Source organism: Stigmatopora argus, chromosome 20 (assembly GCF_051989625.1).
Source record: "Stigmatopora argus isolate UIUO_Sarg chromosome 20, RoL_Sarg_1.0, whole genome shotgun sequence".
In the NCBI taxonomy this organism is placed as follows: Eukaryota; Metazoa; Chordata; class Actinopteri; order Syngnathiformes; family Syngnathidae; genus Stigmatopora; species Stigmatopora argus.
Genome location: NC_135406.1, coordinates 9,300,868 through 9,319,782, shown reverse-complemented (window position 1 = coordinate 9,319,782; position 18,915 = coordinate 9,300,868). Strand labels below are relative to the sequence as shown.

General features: G+C 40.0%; 1 long non-coding RNA gene across 6 annotated transcripts; it reads left to right on the top strand.

Annotated features, from left to right (window-relative positions):
• Window positions 1–2,213: 2,213 nt before the first annotated feature.
• LOC144065651 (uncharacterized) lies at window positions 2,214–18,632 on the top strand. 6 transcript variants are annotated; one of them, XR_013297225.1, is made up of 5 exons: window positions 2,214–2,519; window positions 2,625–2,689; window positions 3,351–3,459; window positions 4,832–4,924; window positions 9,715–18,632. It is a non-coding gene; the product is annotated as an uncharacterized LOC144065651 (long non-coding RNA). The 6 variants fall into 6 exon arrangements; XR_013297222.1 differs by having other exon boundaries at window positions 4,765–4,924; XR_013297223.1 differs by having other exon boundaries at window positions 2,579–2,689; window positions 4,765–4,924.
• Window positions 18,633–18,915: the final 283 nt, after the last annotated feature.

Sequence of the window (18,915 nt, the reverse complement as noted above, 5' to 3'; positions counted from 1 at the left end):
GGGTGGGGTTTAATTTTGTTTCATGAATTTTTGGACCAATAGACGCAGTCAACGTCTTCACACATGCAACATATTGTAATCCACGGGTAGTATTCCATACCTGTCAACCTCAGCCAGTTGCTCCCCTTATTAATGATTGCAATTCCCCGTATTAAGTGATAATAAACCGTACACACACAACGCGGCCCATATTTATTCGCATAGGGCGCACTGTGAAGTATACAATTTCCCCCAAAGTGGACGGGGTGTCATTAGCCTTTTGTATGCACTAAATTCAAGATTCTGTAGATGTTGTATGACGCTGACAGGTTGATTGTCTGGGTACACGCTATACAGTGAAAAGGCGGGCGTGACGGATGCGGGTGCGCATATCTTAAAGCATGACAATACACTGTATTGTCATGCTTTAAGATGTCCACTCGCAGCAACTTTCACGTCTTTATTGCAAGGGACACAGAATGAGAATTGAGTGCCTCTTAACGATGCTTTAATCCAGCCAGCATATTCACCTTGAAGTAACTCCCATTCTGTCTGGTGTCAACCCGATCCTTGAGTTTCTTACTAGGTGGCTCCTCCATGCTTGCTTCCACGATATTTACTCTATGTATATCTACGCATGCGCATGTCATCCTTTATCGATATTGCCGTACGCACCGCTAAAAAAATACATACGATTGAGGATAATTTTTGCTGGTATAACGTGACAATAGTAACGATCGATGACAGTAGCGTCGTTGGCTACCAGCCTACGAGACTATCTGGATTTTAGCCAAAACGGTCTTGTTGAGATCTGTTTTCATAAATATTGGCGATTTTTTTTTCCCCGTACAAAAGTCGGTGTACGGCGAACATGATTTGAAATTGTTAAAAAAAACGTATAAAATACGTATAAAACGTACAAGTTGACAGGTATGGTATTCCCAACTGCAGGCTTTTAAAAATGGAATTGGGAGACAATAAAATGTACACATACCTAAATAGTCTCACATACATTGCAAGTTGCAACATCAATAGAACAACATTTGGACACGGAAAATATAAATCACGCCGTGTACTGTAAACAAATGCTCATCAAAAGTGAACCCACCTTCGAGTCTGTGAAGTATAACTTTTGCTTGCATTAATTTGCATTCAACGGGGTGGTGGTGACGTTTAAGGTCCTCTTTTACTTCAAAAAGTTCCTCCTGGAACTTTGTCGTTGTTGTTGTTTTTATGGGGGCCATTTCGCACACTTGAATTCGGCTTTTTTTGACGGCGTGTTGATGGAGACGCTTGGTTTCTTGATAGCACCTAGCTAGCGAAGCTAAGGTAAGCTAAATAAAGTCGCACCGTTTTAAGATGGATGACTGATGTCGAATCCGTAAAGTGAATAATGCTAGAAACGTCAACAATACTTCCGTTTAGTTAAGTGACTGAAATTAAAAGACAAATTAGACGGGCAAAAAGACAAATTATCGCAGACTAAGCGCTCCCTCATCGGCCATCTTTTTTTTGCCCTCGCATTTCCTGTCAGGGGTGCATGATGGGAAAGACAGTTTCCCGTAATGCCAACCTTTATAAACCAAAATAAGATGTTTCACGTATGTATATCCTATTTTGGGGGGAAATCAATAATGGGAGGGAGACACATTGTGTCAGAATCGCTGCTTTTTGTCGATATGTTGTCTTCTTTTTTAACGGAAATAAAAAGGTGTGTTATCATCATTCATAAGGTTTATTCATACTTTCAATTTGTAAATTGATCTATGATGTATGTTGCAGTCCACGGGTATCAACCCCCTGTTAATATATATTGTTTGGCTTCACGTATTTTTCTTATAAATATGAAAACATGTTTTAATATTAATAGGATAATAGTATGTATAACTAATTGGCATTTCATTAATCCCGATACTCGTATCATCAATTAGCTTTTTGTATATTTAAATTTTAATACCGTTAAACCTGGCAAAAACTTTGACATGTGTCTCTATATATTTTAACTGAGTTCATACCCAAATGGCATTTATAAATTAAATGATTTCGTTATTATCTTGGTTGTATTGATTGTATGAGTTTTTAAAACGAAATGACTAAAAAATATCAGTTAGTTATAATTTTTCCATTGGAGAAAAGGTTTATAATTCACAAAAATTTCCACAATATGTTTTGTATTTCTATTCTTTTTTTCCTTTCTCGTTTTTATTTTTTTCCCGTCTGAAGGCAAAATCTTCGCCGCTTGTATATGACGTCATCGCCACTCACCGTCTCGTCCACCTGCTGTCGAACGGCGCTTGCTATACTTTTGGAAAGCGATTTGCTTCTTTTTTTAATCACTTCTTAGCCGTATGACTAATCCAATAACAAGTGTGCGAAATCTATCCGAGACCACAAAAAATATTTTAATCTAGAATCGTTTGGATGAACGTTGACATTCTTATTTTAGCCTAGCCGAGTTTAGCTGCTAGCAAAGAGAGGAAACAAGACTCTTGAAATTAACGCTTCCTCTAGCAAGCAAATATCAAGCCCGAAAATGTCAGGTGAGTTAACTTTTCATGTTTTTGTTGAGAATTTGTGACAAATCCCATTTTTTCATCAGTTCTTACTATGTTGCAAAATGTACGCAAAATACACAATTCGAGCAGGGGACCCCAAAAAAGAGACCCACACGCAGCACATGACGTCATCAAGTGACGACTGTTTGCAAAAGGTTTGTGTTTAATCTCTCTCCCAATTAAACGTTTCTTAAAAGATTATTCCTTCAAATATATAAAGTATTAATTATAGAGCTATAGTTTTCTTTAGCAACTCATTCTTTGACAGCAGTTTGATGATTTTAAAAGTTCTGTAATAAAGATGAAACAACTAGTTTCTTACACTATGAAAAGTAAAGAATAAAACCTGCAGGCGTCTTTATTTCTCTAAATTTACCTTCAAACCAAAAGTTGCTGTAATATGAGATAAATAAAAAAATCATCTGAAGACATCACCATTTGAAAGCAGATTATTTTCAGCCTCACAAAAAGAAACTGTAAATTTACCTCACACATGTCCATTGAAAAATAAAAAAACAAAAGAAAAAGTTGGATGAACTTAACCCATTTTAACCCAAGATAACAAGTTTTAGAATTTTGCAACGTTTCAAGAACATGAACATAAAATAAAAAATGATAAATCATTTAAATCTGAATTTACCACTATTTTGGCTTTAAATTGTGTAGTGGATGATTGGATTGAACCTGAAAGGTGACTTTTCTGGCATATATCTTTGCGAAATAATCAACCATGCTGTAATAATAAACTTGTAAAAGTAAGAAAAAAAAAGTGTCCCCTTTTTTGACTGCATGTACCGACGTGTATTATCTTTGTAGTTTCAGAGAATATCTTGCTCCTGATGGGCAAGAGTTTGTTGGCCTTAAAAAGGAAGTTGAGCTCCCCCCAAATCAAATACATACACCTAGATGTACATGCATGCATACGGTAGGTCTTAACACTCAGCCATTTTTTTTTGTTAAAGAGCCTGACAGCTGATGGGAGGAAGGATTTGCAGAAGCGCTCCTTCCTTCTCTTATGCTCACACGTGACTTTAGTTCTCCTTCCCCCCAAAAAACATTGAAATATTGCATTACAACACACACACTATTCAAATAATTCCAGATTTAGTATCCTGACTATTTTTCTGAACTCACCTCCTGCAGAAGAGCGAACATCCCGCGATGCACTTTGTTTTCAAAGCTGCAGAACCTTTAAGATGGGCATACATAATAGATTATTCCACGCACATGCGTGCATTTTCACATGAGCCTTTGGTACTCACTCATGTTGGAAGCTTCTTCTGCTCAGCAACCACTGCTTCATGGTTTCAGATGAGATATCGGACGGAACCTTGTTCTCCTTCTCCAAAAGCATAAATTGCCTCATGCAGGTTTTCTGCAAAAGGACACAGCAAAACTATCTTGATATGCTCCACTTAAACTGAGTATGAGCTTCCATATTGATTCCATTCAAAATGACTTGCCTCGACATTGTACATGTGCTGCTCCCGCTCTGACAAAGAAGTGGGTTGCATCTGGAGGAGTTGGTCAATTGCACAGTCAACACTGGCATTAAAGTGAGCTCTAGAAAACAAAACAGTTATACAAAGTAAACACAGCGTCTTTGGGAGTGAGGATAATACAATATTAAAAAGTACAATTTATAAAGAGCAGATCATGAGATACAAGCAAACCATGATTAATGGTTACTATTTTCAAGTTTAGAATTTACAATGATCAGATAAAAATAATAATAATCTTGCAAAAATTACATTTCCAAGTTTTTGCCTACCTCATGAAAGATAGAACCTCCATTGCTGGATTTATGAGAAAAGCTGTCTTTCTGAACTGATTCAATTGACAAAAGTGCTGAAGTACTTGGGAGGTAAATTGTATGTAAACCCATCCTCACAAATATACATTGAAGCTCTGTCTGTGATGTAATGAGTTGAAAGAGAAAGGGCATTTTAATGATTAAAAACAGAAATTTACTTATGTTACAGCTCCAATAACATGGTAAACTTGATTTAAATAGTTGATGGTATTTAATTTATTGCCTGCCATTGACATCAATAAGCGTCCAATTTAGTTCCATGCTGAAACCATTTTGCTTTTATAGTTACTTTCCCACCAGTTTTGTTGAGGGTGTTGTGGTCATCATATGTTAACCAGATTATTGTTATTAGATATTTCAATGTAATGTTTGTGTTGCAAGCCCACTTCCACTAGCTCTGTCTGCATCATTTTACAGGCCACTGGCACTTAAATCTTACTGAAAATGAATTAATAAATGAGACTAATTTAAAAAAATGCTGCAGTTGGACTTCTTCGACCCATCTGGAGACACAAGACTCACTTGGACAAACTTTTCTGCCATCTCAACTTTTTGGAAACACTGAAAATGCTTAGAGGTAAGTTGGATTCAACTTTGAATTAGTTTAGCCACCGACCGAATGAAAGAGTCCTGCCCGTCTGTTGTCGTTTATTTAATTTTGGAATGCATGTGATGAAAAAAAAACGTGACTGAAACTTATCAAATGAAGTCTGTTAAGATTGTAAAGGAGGCTAAAAGCTTTTACTAAACTTGTTTGGTCGGTCGTTGTCGTTATGCTTCGTGCAAAGTCATCGAGACGTTTTTATTTCATTTGCGACATTTTTTGACAGATAATATTGGTGTTTGCAGGCAGCACATCTTTAAAAAAAACTGCCATTTCAGCTAACGGCAATTTTGCTTCGCATTTAACTGACTGATATCTATAATTTTGTTTTGTCAAGTCGAAAACAACATTTGGCATATCGCGTTGTGCTAAACGCACAGCCGTTAACTGCAAAAATTCCAAATTTAGAACTTAAACAGTGAACGCATCAAGCTCAATATTAAATTAATCATCGTGTATGGGTAAATTGCTCAATGCAGAGGGGCTATTTATCGTGCTTTATTTTTTTTGGTTTAGTATTTAGCCTCTGCAATTTGTTTTTTGAACGTCCCTGTGCTGTATTGAAGAAGAGAGCCGGGACACTGTCATCCGTTTACTTATTTTACTTAGAACCAAGTGTGCAACAATACAGACACCAAAGTACGCATGCGCGTAATAGGTTGGAATACACCACAATCACTCCCTCTTAAATTTAAGGCAGTGGCTCCGTAGCCGGTAACCGGCCAATCAGCCTATATGGCCCCATAATAGGCTAATAGCCGGTATACTAATATCAAGGCAGTGGCTCCGTAGCCGGTAACTGGCCAATCAGCCTATATGGCCCCATATGGCTATTTAGCCGGTGTGACAGTATATCTTATTTATTTATATAGTAAACCCTTACCCTCCTTTCATATTTTCACAACGTTTATCAAATAACAGTACACTATCTCAGCATTATATTAATATTGCTCTGATTTGTCTTTGAGTCATCAAAACACAGGGATACTACTTTAATGTAGACTATAGGCAAAGTCAATCCATTATGTGAATTGAAATTTGGCAATATTTGTCCCATTTCTAAAGCAATAATCACAATAATTGGCAGTTATTGTTTATTTTATAAGTGGCAATAACACATCAAATTTCAATAAGATTGGTTGAATGGTTTAGAAAATCCCCTATTCACTCAATGTTAAATAATAGTCATTAAATCCCTATTCACCTAATGTTAAAATCTATCAATTGCATGCTAATTGGGTGAACAGGATTTTTTTTAACTGTCCATCTGATCTTTGTCAAATTTGGTGGGAAGTTTACCACTTATAAAATAAATAATAACTGCTAAATATTGTGAGTATTTGTTAAGATTTATTGAAATTATTGCCAAATTGTAATTCCCAAAATTGATATATTTTACCTATAGCTGTTTCTACTCGCACTGTGCTAACACTTATAGGTGTTACTTTCATGTAGACTAATTGCTTCTATACACATCAAGGTGTTACTTTCATGTAGACTAATTGCTTCTATACACATGAAGGTGTTACTTTCATGTTGTAGACCAGGGGTCCCCAAACTTTTTCTTGTGAGGGCCACATAACTTTTCCCTTCTCTGATGGGGGGCCGGTGTCAGTTTGTAACAGAAAAAGTGTGACGATCGTAGGGGAGCTTAATTTTTTTTTTTATTGTTTTCCAGAAAGCCACACATAACCAAGTAACCCTTTCCAGGTTCTTTACAGAAAAAAAGTCAGGAAACATATAATAACACTATTAATGAAATAAATAATAACTAAATAACCCTCTCTGAGTTCTTCACAGAAAAAACAGGAAATAAATAACACTATTTATGAAATAAATAATAACTAAATAACTCTCTCTGGGTTCTTCATAGAAAAAAAAGCCATGGAACATTAACTTTCTGTTGTGCCATGCACAATCTTCTACCTTTGCTCTGAAGTTTATGCACGACACCACAACCGTCATTACAGAATCCCACGTCAACATTATGCAGCACAGTGCTTGGTGGTGAATTTGGCAGTGGACTCGTAGCGGGGCGGTGAGACCCCTTTTTTCCAACTCCCGGTTCATGCGTCCCATTATTAGACCGCGAGTTTCGGCCACCATGCTAGGAGCCCCGTCAGTCGTGATGCTAGCTAGCTTTGACCAGTCCAGGTCCAACTTCTCCATGGTTTGGCACACTTTGTCAAAAATATCCTCTCCCGTTGTAGTCCCTTTGAGACTTTGGAGGGCTGCCAGATCCTCGCAAATCTCAAAGTTTGCGCTAACTCCACGAATAAAAATGAGCAGTTGCGCTGTGTCTTGCACGTCCGTGCTTTCATCCAGTGCTAATGAAAAAAAGTCAAATTATTTCGTCTTCTGCTGCAGCTGGGCATATACATTACTCCCGATTTCTTCAACGCGTCTGGTCATTGTACTCACCGACAGACTTACGGCATTAAATGCATCTTTCTTCTCGGGACACACCTCCTCCGTGACAGTATCCATACATTTCTTAACAAACTCTCCGTCAGTGAAAGGCTTACCGCTGCTTGCTATCAATTTAGCAACCCAAAAGCTGGCCCGAACGGATGCCTGGTTCTGCTGAGATAGTAGTCCACTTTTTCGCTTTGAGAGTTTGTCTGCTCGTATTTGGCCTTGCAATCTATCGTACTTGTCTTTGTGACGGGATTCATAGTGTCGGCAAAGATTGTATTCTTTGAATACCGCCACCGTCTCTTGACAAATGAGACAAACAGCCTTTTCTTTGCATTGAACAAAAAAATAATCGTTTGTCCACTCCAGGTTAAATACCCTGCATTCTGAATCAATTTTTCTCTCACCTAACTTTTTCGCCATTATTCCGTTCTCAAACAGGTTGCAGTTTTAATATGCTTGAATAGTCCGCGATGGTCCCAGGGCTCCGCCCTCACCTGCGATCGTCCAGATGTCTCGGTAACACTGCTCGTGCATGCAACGGTGGACGTGCCCGCATGCATCAAAGGGAAACACTCTCCCCGCGCGTGTCACCAAAGAAGCAATGCGAAGCCCCGCTTCACTGGGATGATTTGTGGGCTCAGCAGGGGTGCAATGAACCAAACACAAGATTAAAACATCCCAGTCTTCAAGGCCAAATAGGAAAAAAAATCCGATAGCGTCTCTGGTATTGTTCAGAGGGCCGGTCCAAATCTGCCGGCGGGCCGCATCCCCCCCCCAAAAAATAAATAAAATAAAAAATAAAAAATTAACAAAAAAAAAAATCCGATAGCGTCTCTGGTATTGTTCAGAGGGCCGGTCCAAATGTGCCGGCGGGCCGTATCCGGCCCGCGGGCCGTAGTTTGGTGACCCCTGTTGTAGACTATCTGTTGGTGTCAATGGACTATGAAGACATCTGTGAGATAACATACCGTATTTTCACGACTATAAGGCGCGCATTAAAGTCAAAAAATTTCTCCAAAATAGACAGGGCGCCGTATAATCCAGTGCGCTTTATATATGGACCAATACTAAAATTGTTATCACGATAAAATAAAATAAATCAGTCGATAGGACAACTACGGAAACCAGCCCCCGACTCTACTATTTTCCCATAGATAAAGTACTGCGCAGTGACTCCTGGGATATAGAGTTCTTAATACACCCAGTTCTTCAATACAGTTAGTATGACGGCGACCACACTAATTTGGTGCTGGCCGTCATTTCGGCTGTATGTACAAAAAAAATCCTGCCGCTAAATGTTGGCGTCAACAGAGCATTCAAAGCTAGACTGTGAACTATGTATATGTATATATGTGTGTATATATGTATGTATATATGTATGTATATATATATATATATATATATATATATATATATATATATATATATATATATACACACACAACTAACTATGGCAAGCAGCCCAACTCTACTATTTTCCCGTAGATAAAGTACTGCGCAGTGACTGCTGGGATATAGAGTTCTTAATACACCCAGTTCTTCAATACAGTTAGTATGACGGCGACCACACTAAATTGGTGTTGGCCGTCATTTCGGCTGTATTTACAAAAGAAATCCTGCCGCTAAATGTTGGCGTCAACAGAGCATTCAAAGCTAGACTGTGAACTATGTATATATAATATATATAATAACTCGGAGCTTGCCGTCATTCCCGGAGGCTTGAGAACTACAACCGCGGGTCCCGGCATTTTGGAAGACTCATTTGGGCAATTGTTTAATTCGGACACAGAAAATGAGGACTTTGATGGATTTGTGGGTGATGATGACGTGAGTAAGTTGTAAAATGTCTAAATAAAGTACAACCGAACTCAGTTTTGCTTCTGTTGCCTTTTTAAAAACGTGTTTTTAGCTGTTGGAATTATTTTATATAAGTTATCCTGATTCTGGTATGACTGTCGAAATGTTAGTTAATAGAATGAGAGTGTCTTGGGCCCTGGGGAGTTTTCACCTTATTCAACAAAGAGGAACTACCCAGGGGGGCCGACGCCTGTCTGTTTGTCTGTTTTGTGAGGGTTGCAAGATATCGGGAAGAAGACTATAAAGATGTTATCTTGAAGGGGCATATGGTCATGATCAAAGAACCTTTTGTAACTGGGAGAGATCTCTCTCTCCTTTGATCAGCTTGAAACTTCCTGTAACTTGGACACTCCCAAAACACAATAAGAGAATTGGCAGGAGGGGATTTTCTTCAGAGTGTTTTTGGAGGACTGTGACAGGGACAGTCTCTGAACCTCTCATTTTTAAATAAAGTTAACTAAAATTCTCTGTGATTTCCTTCTTTTCAGGTTGGTGAAACAAATGTCTGGTGTTTAAACCTAACATTTAATTGGTCCTTCGAGCCGGATTCCAAGATACCGGACGATCCCAGCGGGTGAGCAAGATCCAGAAAAGTCTGTGGCCACAGCATAAAGATCCTTTTCCAGGACTGTTTCTTCCTTACGGGCTGGGGTCCAAAGGTTGAAGGGATACCGAGGACGCAGAGAATCGTGAGTAAATTTTATTTAAAAAAGGAATGAATGAGAAAAAAGGAATGAATGATGAAATTCATGGCGTGACAGACCCCCTTAGTTGAAAAAGACTAATTAAACTCTGTAAAACTAAATCCGTGAAATCCATGGCGTGACAGACCCCCTTAGTTGAAAAAGACTAGTTAAACTCTGTAAAACTAAATCCGTTGGCGTGACAGACCCCCTTAGTTGAAAAAGACTAATTAAACTCTGTAAAGGATAGCGGAGTCCTGATTAAAGAGAAATGAAAACCCTGAGAATCCTAGGCCCTATCAGGTAAAAAATTCAAACAACAAACTTCCACATGCATACAGAGGTCAAATTCAAACAACAAACTTTCGCAGGCGGACAGACACCCTTAGTTTTAAAAGACTTATTAAATTCTGTAAAGGAAAGCGAAGTCCAGGATGTATTGAATAGGAAAAATCTGTGACGGATAGTGGAGTTCTGGGTGTATTGAATGAAAAGTGAAAAAAAGGATAGAGTCCTGGTTAAAGAGAAATAAAAAAGTGAATTAAAAGGAGTGAACGTGTTAAAAGTGTGTATGGAAATACATTTTACCATTTGGTGATTTGTATCTCATATCAAACAACAGGAGACAAATGTCGACCTTTAGTGGATGTATGTAGACATGAGACTCCGCCTGAAAAGGTTGAAGTGAGTTTACCACTAAAGGAATTTATCGACATCCTGTTGTCTAAACCCAGTGTTAGTGCACTATAGGTGCAAAGACCCACTGGGACTAAATTTTATTCAAAAATGGGTAAAGTACAGAGTAAAACAAGTAAAAAAGAGGAATTCCTCTCGGAACTCGCGTCTAAAGACTGGAAGATAGTCCATAGAGAGGATCCCGACGCGGTGGAATCCTTGCGTTATTGGGTAAAAAAATATGGGTTCACCGGTAGACTAATAATAAAAGATATCCGTGAACTACAACAAAAAATCGAAAAATCGTGTAACAAAAAACGAAGTAAAATGCAAAAACAAGGTTATGATCAAACCAAAGCGTGGTTGCGAATAGCAGGGCAAATAGAAGAGGGTGAGAAAGTAGCTAAACAAAAAAGAGAAGAAGAGATAACTATATTAGGCCTGTTAAAAAACAGTGGTCCCTCTTCAGCTCTCCTCGTGCGAGGCTCCACACGTAAGCAGGGAGCACGACGACGAGGGGGGGGAAAGGGGGCCACATAGCCAGGGAATGCGGGGGCAACCCTCCCCGCGCACAGCGACGACATGATAGCGCACGACTAGAACAGGAGGTAGCAAAACAAATGGTTAACAAAAGTAAGGGGAATAGATAGATAAAAAGGTGGTGAAGCCCCCCCTTCACAGATGCGGACACCCCTCAAGCTAAACACTCTTTGCAAACAAAAGGAGAGGGGGGGGGGGGCGCCCATACAGCTTACTGCTCCCTTCACACCAAAAACAAAGGGCAGGAAAGACTACCACAAGAGAGACAGAGATAGTTGATAGTGTTATGATATATTAGTAAAAAATTATGGGTCTTTTATTAAACACTCAAATTTATATTAGGAAATGCCTAGTGAAAGGTTATTTTCCCTAAATTGTAATTGAGGTAATAGTGAGCACAGAAAATGGCTCTTATTTTAAATAAAACTGCCTTCTTAGAGCGGATAGGAATTCAGCCAGAGCTTTAACTATTGGTTTTAGAAATATGAGAGTGATTTGCGATTTAGACTTAAGTATTAAGAATCATCCAAATTATTAATGATATCAAACATGAAAACAATGCAGAAATGGCATTTATCCAAATTATTAGGTAAATTTAGATAAAATAATTAATTTAGGATAGGCATGATTTCCCTAGGACGGAAGAGGCATGAAATGTTTTTCGGTGCACAGAAAGACATTCCTTGTTTTGCCCGAAACAGGTGGAATATGCTTTAGCGTTGGTCATATTAATGACTATTAGAATATTAATTGCATTAGCATCAAATAGTTGATGTCAACCAAACAACATTAACCTATTTCTTTTGAGAATGATTAGGCTGATAGCACAGCAAAAAGGTGGTTAGCTGCCAAGAAGCCCCAGACTGGGGATGGCTCTTCACCAGTGATGAAAAATTGCAGACCACTGATTTTTGAAAATGAGTGTAAATGAATGGTTGTTTGTGTTGTCTTTTTGTGTTTCTAATTGGCCGACCATCAAGATATAATCAATCAGATATCAAGGTGGAAAATGATTTAGAAATTTGAAATCAATTTTTGATGAAAATTATGGAAAATTGTTTAGTCAAATGAAATTTTAATGGTAAAAGCAGCAGTACTCCAAATGTGAAATTTGAAGTGGAGAAACAAATCTGCTATGCAAAATTTAGGAGCACTGAAAAGACAGTGCTTGATACCAAATTCCAAAGTACTATTGATCTATTGTGATAATGGCATCCAAATTGTGTTAACAGAATAATTGACTGAATTGACAAAAGTTTCCATATTTCGTTCCGAAAAAGAAAAAAAAAAAATATGGAAATCTAATTTAGTGGAATATACCAAACACCATTATTAACTACACGATTGGAACTGGAGGATGAGGCTAAACATATGTCTGCATAAAAGAAAAAACTTTAAAGAAACTCATTCATTTTGGGTTGGCAGAGGGAGATTGCATTTCTCAACAGGAAACATGATGAGCAACCCGGGATGAGAGTGCAAATGTTCCTGACCAAACCAGCAGACATGAAAATAGCGGATCCATTTTGTGCTCTGTAAGAAGGTTCTCTCAGTTGAAGCGTATGAGGAGACAGGTAAGATAAACTTTTTGACGTAATCAGACAAAATGGCAAGCACTCCAATATTGATTGGAAAGATTATTGCTCGGGGAGCAATGCTGTAAGCCATGAGGAACTTTTTATATTGGTTTTATTGTCTCCATATAAAAAAAAAGCGTTTCAATTGAGACTACACCTTCTTACAGTTAGTTAAAGTAAACAATTGTGACTAGATCTTCTTACATATTTTTGAAGTAAACAATTAGAGAGAAAAGAGAAACTACAATGGATAGAAATGTAACTAGAATTTAATTTTATGCCTGACTATTGAAAAATATTGATTAAGAAAGATTCATAGGAGATGATTGGCAAACTCCGAAGACAATGGAATGTTACATTTGATAATAAGACTACTAGTTTGGGATATTTTGAATTAAAAACACTGAGGTTAATATGCAACGCAATACACATTGTTAAATGAATTGGGACTTGATTAGTATGCATTTTAAAAGTAATGGGTTTTAATTGCTCTAGAGCAGGGGTCTCAAACTTGCGGCCCGCGGGCCAACTGCGGTGCACAAGGAATCCTTAATATGAAAGATTAATGTTCGTGGGCCCGCAAAATTGATATGAATGACACTTGTGTTCGGAGCAATGTTCCCTCTAAGCTGCGCGCATGCGCAATTGCGCACTACTCTCGTCTTCTCTGCGCAGTAACAATCATATGGCGCGCACTAAAAAAAAAAAATCGATTTTTTTATTTATTTTTTATTTTTTATTTTTTTTTTATTTTTTATTTTTTACCCCTTTCCCCATGATGGCGCCGTTTAAGTGGCAGCCAGTGGCAGTAGCTCTGTCCACTCATGTTTTTCGTGTTTTACAGCACGTTTTACATGAAAAATTAGAGGGAACATTGACATGCACCTGCTTGTGGCAGGTGTGATACTGGTGTGCCCATAGCAAGCAATGATGATGTCGTGACCGGATGATTCGCCTAAAGACGTTTCGCCGACGGACGTTTGACAGACGGACAGGTCGTACTAGTATTTGTTAGTTTAATGATTAAATACAAATACTAGTATTTGTATTTAATCATTAAACGCTGTTTTCAGCTGGATTTGACCGAATTTGAGAGCATTTTGAGCCGTTTGGCGAATGGACGTCTATAGACGTTTTTTTGCCTCCATCGCGATATCATCCAGTATTTGTATTTAATCATTAAATGCTGTTTTAGGATGGATTTGACCCGATTGCTGTCATTTTACGGCTCGGTTCTGCTACATCTGCCTGCCCAAGAGTGCTTATTCCCGGACTGCCATGCCCGCCCAAGAGTGCTTATTCCCGGGCTGCCATTGATGGTAGACGAACATTGATTTTTACTATAATTTGGACAACACCGGCGGCGGGCCGGATTAAAAATCCTAACGGGCCGTATATGGCCCGCGGGCCGAGGTTGAAAAACTTGTACACACACGATCCGGCGGGGCGAGCGTTCGAATCCCGTTTCGGCGAAACCTCCGTTCGGCCGAATGAACGTTCGGTGGAAGGTCCATTCGGCGACCTGCCCGTCTGTCAAACGTCCGTCGGCGAAACGTCTTTAGGAGAATCATCCGAGTACTGATGATGTCGCTCACACTGGTACTCAGTGCGCTCAGGGAGGTTGTCTTTCTGCTCAGACCAACAAAAAATTAGAGGGAACTTTGGTTCGGAGCTGAATGAACCAATCACGGTGAGGTATACGGCTCTGGAGGGCGGGACATCGGCCGGGCTGTCCAGTGCCTCGCTCACTCACTCATTCATTCCTCCAATCAGCTGGGCGGAGGAGAAGCCGTGAGGCCGATCACTCCGCTCGGCGCGCACACTCCTCCGCTGCTCTCAGCATAGAACTGAATGAGGCGCTATGATCCGTGATCCAGCCTGTGTCAGTGTCTGTAGCCATCTCCGCGATTGAAACGGAGAGCGAAAGTGCACATGCGCCACAAACCCGCGCGACTGAATGTGAAAGATCAACCCGAGACTCATTCCAAGTGGAAAAACATATTACAGAGCCCCAGAGATGTCTCTTTCAAAGCCTGCCGTGAAGAGAAAGGTCGGTGATGAGCACAGACAGTTTCAAGAAAAGTGGGGAGTGCAATATTTCTTTGTTGAACACAGGGGCACCCCGACGTGTCCCATTTACACTGAAAAAGTTGCGGTGCACAAGGAATACAATTTGAAACGTAATTGTACTACGAGACATGCTGAGGAGTACGAAAAATACCAGGGAGATGAGAGAGCCAACCAGGTTGCCAGTCTTAAAACACGTCTTCTGAGGCAACAGGATTTCTTCAAGAAGGCTACCAAAGACAGTAATGCAGCAGTCAAAGCTAGCTACGCCGTTTGTGAGTTGATTGATCCTGTGCTAAGTGATCCCAAATGGCTCATGGACTTGGCTTTTCTTGTTGATATCACACATGAGCTTAATGTACTGAACAAGAAGCTACAAGGCCAGGGGCAACTTGTCAGTGCTGCCTATGACAACGTGAGAGCATTCTGGACTAAACTTGTTTTATGGAAAGCCCAGCTCTCTCAGACAAACCTTTGCCATTTCCCAGCATGCAAGGCTCTCGTGGATGCAGGCACACCATTCAGTGGTGAGAAGTATGTTGAGGCCATTTCGAAGCTACAGGAGGAATTTGATCACAGATTTGCAGACTTCAAGACACACAAAGCCACATTTCAAATTTTTGCGGACCCCTTCTCCTTTGATGTGCAAGATGCCCCTCCTGAGCTTCAAATGGAGCTCATTGACCTGCAGTGCAACTCTGCACTCAAAGCCAAGTTCAGGGAGGTGAGTGGAGAAGCAGACAAGCTTGGGCAATTTTTGAGAGAGTTGACCCCCAGCTTCCCTGAACTTTCCCGAATGTTCAAGCAGACCATGTGCCTTTTTGGGAGCACATACTTGTGTGAGAAGCTCTTCTCCACCCTGAACTTCAATAAGTCCAAGTACAGGTCCAGACTTACTGATGAGCATCTTCAAGCAATACTGAGGGTCTCCACTGCTTCCTCCCTCAAGGCAAATGTGACTATGTGAGAAGAAGCGCTGCCAGGTCTCTAGCAGCAAGGAGTAGGCAAGAGAAGCCGTGTTCAGAATATTTCATGTTCAATGTTCCATTCAAGTTCAGAAAGTTAAAGTTTAAAGAGCTGTTAATACAGACATTTGAAACGGAATAAAAATAATTCATTTTCTCTACTTAGCCAGCCAGTGTATATCTATTGTATGCTCATTAGTATTATTTGGTTTTGTATTACTGATTGATTTATTTTTTATTCATCTTTAAGTTAATTTATTTAATTCATTATTTTTTGTTAAAAAATAAAGATATTTGATAACGTTGGAATGTTTTATCAGTGCTTTTCTTGTGGAAATCCTGATGCGGCCCAGTCTCACCCAGACTCGGCCTCTAGCGGCCCCCAGGTAAATTGAGTTCGAGACCCCTGCTCTAAAGGATACAATTATGATAAAAATATTGACCCTGACAAACAAGGGGTGGTTACATTTTACTGGGTTCAATTCTATTTAGAATTATAAATGTGTGCATTTTGTTTCTGAATAATAATTGATGTGAATCTAAACTGTTACAGAGAACGGGAAAGCTGTTTTCCTGGGGAGAAAGCAGCCTGGTTTGCTTTTTGTATTTTTCCTATTCTTAGTATGATTAGTTAATTTGTGTAATTGTAGGAAAGAGGAAAAAAACAAATATGGGTTTTGATCTTAACAAGGAAACAGTGTTCAAAATAGAATATCAGCTAGCATGTTTTATTTTGACTGATAAGGTATTTAAATTTTCACAAACATAATGACGGATGTTAAGCACGTGTTAAAGACAACGACAGAACACAGCAGCATACACAACAACAAAACTGAGCCGATCTCAAGAACAGTCAGCAGACGAACTGTACAAAGCTAAAGGCCTACCGTGCCTACCAAAAATGTATTCCATAATTGAGCCATAAATGTCTCAACAGGGGGGAGGTATGGTGAAGAGGTATAAATACCTATTTTAAAATTTTTGTAGGAACTGTTTAATTTGTTATTTTATTGATCTGTAAAGAACATGGGATCTCCAGAATCATTTGGAGTGACAATGGAGCTCATTTTTCAAACAGCATAGTGCAAAACATGGCAAAACAACTGGTAGAACTAGCTTGAGATTAACACCTTTTGAGATAGTTATTGGAAGACCATTCCAACTTCCTTTATGGGAAGATGACCCATGACGAGAGACTAAGGAAGAAGAGAAACTTATCCAAAGAACATGTAAGCTGCCGTGATCTTTTGTCTATCTTGCAGGAGGTGGTGTAGCCAGGTGACTGGATCCTGATCCGAGTCATAAAAATGAAGTCCTGGTTCTCTCCACGATGGGAAGACCCATTCGTGGCCCAACTCACCAACCTCCACAGCAGCAAAGATCGCTGAAAAGTCAAAGTCGATTCATCAGGTCAAGGTGTTCGAGACAGGTGACTCTGAGTGGACTAAGTCGGACGGTGTCAAAACCCTTGTCCGTGAAGAAACTCATCTGACGTCTACTCACCAGCCACGAGCACCCCTCACTTAACCCTGACCTCCCATAGACTTTGCACCTCTATACAGAAGCCACAGTGAAAGCTGTTGCCATCCACATCACAGTGACTGGACTGTCAGTGACAGCCTGGGCGTATCTGAACGCCCCGCCCACAGAGACTCGAGTTGGAAAACAAGTGCAGGAAACGTCCTGCCTCAACACTGGAAAGGCAGAGCCAAGCGGTCCGCTCTTGGAGGGGACCCAATCTACATCAACAACATCGGGGTTCCCTGCGGCGTACCAGATGAGTATAAGCTCGCTGACCAAATTGCACGACTCCAGAACAGGACGGAGGAAGGGTTTGCAGCCATCCATGAACAGTTGTCGGCTACCTCCTTGATGGCCTTCCAGAACAGGATTGCTGTTGACATGCTCCTGGCATAGAAAGGTGGCATGTGCTCCATCTTTGGCGAACAATGCTGCACGTTCATCCCGAACAACACAGCAGCTGACGGGAGCTTAACCAAGGCCCTGGAGGGCTTTCGATCCCTCAACAGCAAGATGAAGGAACATTCTGGAATCGACACCTCAATGTGGGACGAATTTGGTAGCATGTTTGGCAGATACAAACAGTTGGTTGTATCAGTTCTAATGTCAATCGTTGTTTTTGCTGCCATTCTCACAACTTGTGGATGTTGTTGCATTCCCTGTATTCGTGCGTTATGTCAAAGATTAATAACAAATGCCATAGAACCAGTCAAATCAGAAATGTATGCCTTATTGACATCTGGAGGCGAACCACGGGACGATGACGACGACGACGGATCTGGGGATGATGAGGAAATGCAGTTCATGGGACTGCCTGACATGTTCCAAGATGCTAAAGACTCTGGCATTAATTTCTGAGTGTAACGTTTTCTGTTATTTTTGTGATCCTGTGATGCGAAAATCGGATAAGAAGAGGTCATGGGTGATGATATTTTATAACAGAATCCGGATAAACAGGAGGGTTATGTTGGAATTATTTTATATAAGTTATCCTGATTCTGGTATGACTGTCGAAATGTTAGTTAATAGAATGAGAGTGTCTTGGGCCCTGGGGAGTTTTCACCTTATTCAACAAAGAGGAACTACCCAGGGGGGCCGACGCCTGTCTGTTTGTCTGTTTTGTGAGGGTTGCAAGATATCGGGAAGAAGACTATAAAGATGTTATCTTGAAGGGGCATATGGTCATGATCAAAGAACCTTTTGTAACTGGGAGAGATCTCTCTCTCCTTTGATCAGCTTGAAACTTCCTGTAACTTGGACACTCCCAAAACACAATAAGAGAATTGGCAGGAGGGGATTTTCTTCAGAGTGTTTTTGGAGGACTGTGACAGGGACAGTCTCTGAACCTCTCATTTTTAAATAAAGTTAACTAAAATTCTCTGTGATTCCCTTCTTTTCAGGTTGGTGAAACAAATATCTGGTGTTTAAACCTAACATTAGCGTGTGGGTGTAGCGTGCAAGAACTATATTTCCCAGCAGTCACTGCGCACCGGAACCCGGAAATAGGCTACTTCCGGTAGCCAGCGCTATTGCGTTTCGATGTTCATCCATATATAATATATACATGCGTCTAAAAAAACGGTGTGTGCTTTGTGTGTCTAAAATACAGAAATAGCACTCGTTACTGACACTGCGCCGTAAAATACGATGTGCCGAATAGT